The sequence below is a fragment of the Trachymyrmex cornetzi genome, unplaced genomic scaffold (assembly GCF_001594075.2).
Source record: "Trachymyrmex cornetzi isolate Tcor2-1 unplaced genomic scaffold, Tcor1.1 scaffold243, whole genome shotgun sequence".
Lineage (NCBI taxonomy): Eukaryota > Metazoa > Arthropoda > Insecta > Hymenoptera > Formicidae > Trachymyrmex > Trachymyrmex cornetzi.
In genome coordinates, this window is record NW_017297092.1 from 6,421 (window position 1) to 10,308 (window position 3,888).

Below are 3,888 nucleotides of genomic sequence, written 5' to 3' on the forward strand. Positions count from 1 at the left end.
AATTGGATGTCTTTTATATATATCTGTCAACACTCGTCCGGATATTTCAGCGGCAGTATCAATATTAGCGCAAAAGGTGACAATGCCCACTGAAGAAGATTGGAACGAAGTAAAACGAGTTGTAAGATACTTGAAGGGCACAGCAAGAACGGAATTAAAACTTGGTAGCGACATGAGTGAGCAACGGTTACGAGCCTACACTGATGCCAATTGGGCTGGAGACAGGCGATCGCGACGGTCGAACACAGGCTACATCATCATGTTCGGATTGGGAGCAATTAGTTGGACCAGTAAGCGGCAATCGTGCGTGGCACTCTCTTCGACTGAAGCCGAATTTATTGCGCTGTGCGAAGGATGTCGGGAGTTGTCATGGATACGCAGAATTTTGAGTGACTTTGGGATGACATTCGAGCAACCTACTATTATATACAAAGATAACCAAAGTTACTTGAGCATGATTCAGGAGAAATTTTCAACTCGAGCCAAACATATCGACACCAAGAAATTTTTCATCAAGGACTATGTGGACAAAGGAATAGTAACCTGTAAATATTGCTTTACGGAGGAAATGATAGCGGATGTATTAACAAAGCCCCTATCAAGGCAACGTTTCGTAAAACTACGTCAGGCATTAGGTCTAAATGTTTATCCAAATGAGGAGGAGTGTTAAAATGATTAGATAAAATTATTTTAATTTTATACATTTGAATAAGTTCATTTCCTATATATTTGTTTTATTTTGGTTCAGTTCGTTTTACTCTTGAAATATTACAATTAATGAGAATCAGCCATAATGATTTGGTATACACGTGAGGCCATCTATACTTTTTCTCTTCTTTGTTCTCTACGTTATTATTATTACTATTACCTTTTTCTGCCAAAACGTGTCTGTATTAAAACCAATCCCTTTTTGCATAATAAATATCAGTTTGGATAACGTGAATCTCTCTTAGTTATGCCCTGCTAACACATAATACTCTCCCGTAACTGTTCTTCCCTTCTGCAGGTAATCGATGAAGATTATGCCATGCGCATCCCAAAAAACGGAGGTCATAACCTTTCCGGCCGAGCGTTGGTCTTTTGGCCGCTTTGGTCGGCTTTCGTGGCTTCCCAGCCACTCTGCAGACTGCCTATTGGACTCAGTATGGTAATGGACCCACGTTTCATCCATCGTCACAAAACGTCGAAAAAAGTCCGCTCGATTACGCTGCAACAATGCCAAATCGGCCGTTGAATCATTAATGCGCTGCTGTTTTTGGTCGACGTTCAGCAAACGCGGCACCCATCGCGCCGATAGCTTTTTCATCTCCAAAAGATCGTGCAAAATGTATCCCGCCCGTTCTTTTGAGATGTACATGGCCTCAGCTAACTCGCACAACTTCACTTTACGATCACTCAAAACGATTCGATACACTTGCTTTACGATTTCCGCATTCGTAGCCTCTTTTGACCTTCCAGAGCGAGGTGCGTCTTCGATGTTTGTACGACCCATTTTAAATTCACTAAACCACCGATAAACTGTTGTCCTCGAAGGAGTAAATGTGGGATAACATTTCTGCAACCATTGCAATGATTGTTCAGAAGTTTTTCCCATCAAAAAATGTTTGATCAAGATGCGATATTCCTGTTTTTCCATTTTTTTTACGAAGGCGAAAGTAGCGTCACTCAAACAACTGTAGCTTGTAAACGAATGGACGAAATGTCATGAAACTTCATACATATTACATAAACTAGTGACAGATGAGCCTCTCGAAATGATTCATGTTCATTTTTTAGTGGCGCCACCTATTGAAAAATCCCGGGACTTTTCAGCCCATATGGTACTCTCGTGCTGATATGTTGATATTTTTTTCAAAATTTGAAAATTGGCACTTTACAGTTAAAAATGGTAAAAACGAGTATTAGTCTAATTATTCTTTCATGTCCGAAGTCGCATGTTTATCGTGATTGTTGTCTCGAGACGCGGCACAAGTTATGTGAAGCGCGAGCGCGGAGGTGCGCGGGGCGAAGCCTTGGCTTCTACAGAGATAATGTTTTCGATAATAGTCTACGCATATTGGGGCAGGCTGCTGTCACCAGTGCCTTTCATAAAGGCACGAAATCTTTATTGTTGATAGGGGATTCCCGAGAAGGCTTTTATATAATATTGGTTCCTTCGAGGTCCTTCGTAGAGAAAATAAATTGGAAAATCAGAGGAGTTGTCAGATTGTATAAGCGCCCTCGTGTGCTGTGAGCACTAGATAATCATGGAGATTATTATAATCTCCCGAGAGGGCAGCTATAAATCGGTCATCATAGCACGCTCTATCTATTCTCTCCGTTCGGGAGGAAGAATTTGGAAGGAACATGAATGAGAGGCGCGATGTTATCTTTCTAGTATTTTAATGTAATAATTACACGAGTTTATCTCAATGATTTTCGGCTTTACGCTAGTTATTAATTTGGGGCGGGTCTGTATCCGCGTGGGAGCGACGTGTGGGGGAGAATAATTTGGTCTGGGTTCCGGGGCTCGCTTAGAATCAGGCGCGGGAGGTGGATTTGGCGACCGCGTCCCGTCTCCTTCTCTAGGCGGAGGGGATGACGGTGACGCGTTTGGCGCTGGCCCCTCGTTCTCGACTTTTTGGTCCGCCAGAGACCGCCGGAGGGCCCGGAGGTGCACCCTCCAACCACCGCGCTTTCCTCTTGGTCGCTTTCTCTTGTTCATCTACCATTTAAAATGTAGAAAAGAAGAGCAAGATATTAAATGCGCTGTGTAAGAGAAATAGCTTTAAAAAGGGTAAGGGGGTGTGGAGGCCTCGACGCCGGTGAAGGCGCTCGTTTGAGCTCGACGTGTAAATGTGGCTCGCCCGCCCGAGCCGCGCTTGGAGTCACAGGCGAGGATGGCTTTAACGACGCCTGGGGAGGCGCACGGTTAAGGCCGGACTTTGAGGTTACAAGGGAAGTCGCTTGCGCTCAACGTAAGCGCGGTATTCCTACCTTAGCTTGTACTGGGATGGAAGAGAGTAGGAACGGAGTCCGTGAACGCGCTCGTTTATATATTGTTAACATTGTGGCCCCTCGCGGTAAGGGGATGTTCACGTCCTCGTATTATTGCGAAATCTCTAGTATGTGCCGATTATGTTATTTGTGATTTGCTCTAATAATAATTAAATTTTAGTTAGATTGCGCGTTTTATTTTACTGTTGGGGTCGCGAGATTCGTATTGGCGCATTCAGTCGTCGCGTACCGCAGCCCGTTGCAGCAGAACTTGTATTTGTTTCTTGCGCGTTTTTTCATCGTAAATTTCTGTATTGTTCCGGATCTCTTCGTTCTTTGTGCGCGTGGAATTTTGGTGTTTGTTTAAGGCTTTCTCTTAGTTATGTGCGCTTCGATTTTATTCGTGATGATTTCGCTCGTATTCAGAGGCCTTTTGTGACCGGTGGGTGCATTCAGGGTTGCACTGCAATGCATTGCGTTGGCGTTATGCGTTTTTATTAATTTTTCGCGGATCTCCGGTTTTTATTTGCGGCTGCGTCGAGGTCGGTTGTTATTTTGGTTATTCTCTACCTTGTGTTAACGGTATTTTCTTGCTAAAGTGCATTCTTGCATAATTTTTAGCATTTATACCTTGGCGCAGGTGCAGTATGCGCGGCGTTCCATCGCGACGGTTTCGGTGGCTTGGCCTATAGCTGAACGCGATTGTAGTCGGCACATATTATATTACTGAACGTGATTGTAGTCGGCACATATTACATTGGTTCGCTATATTCTATGCTCGCGCTCGCTTGGTAAAAGGACGGGGCGCTACACTATAGGCGCGCACCGGACGTTACATATTCATTTACTTTTTATTTTAAAAAATGCATATTTCAATAATTTTATAATATTTTTTCATAATATATTAATATT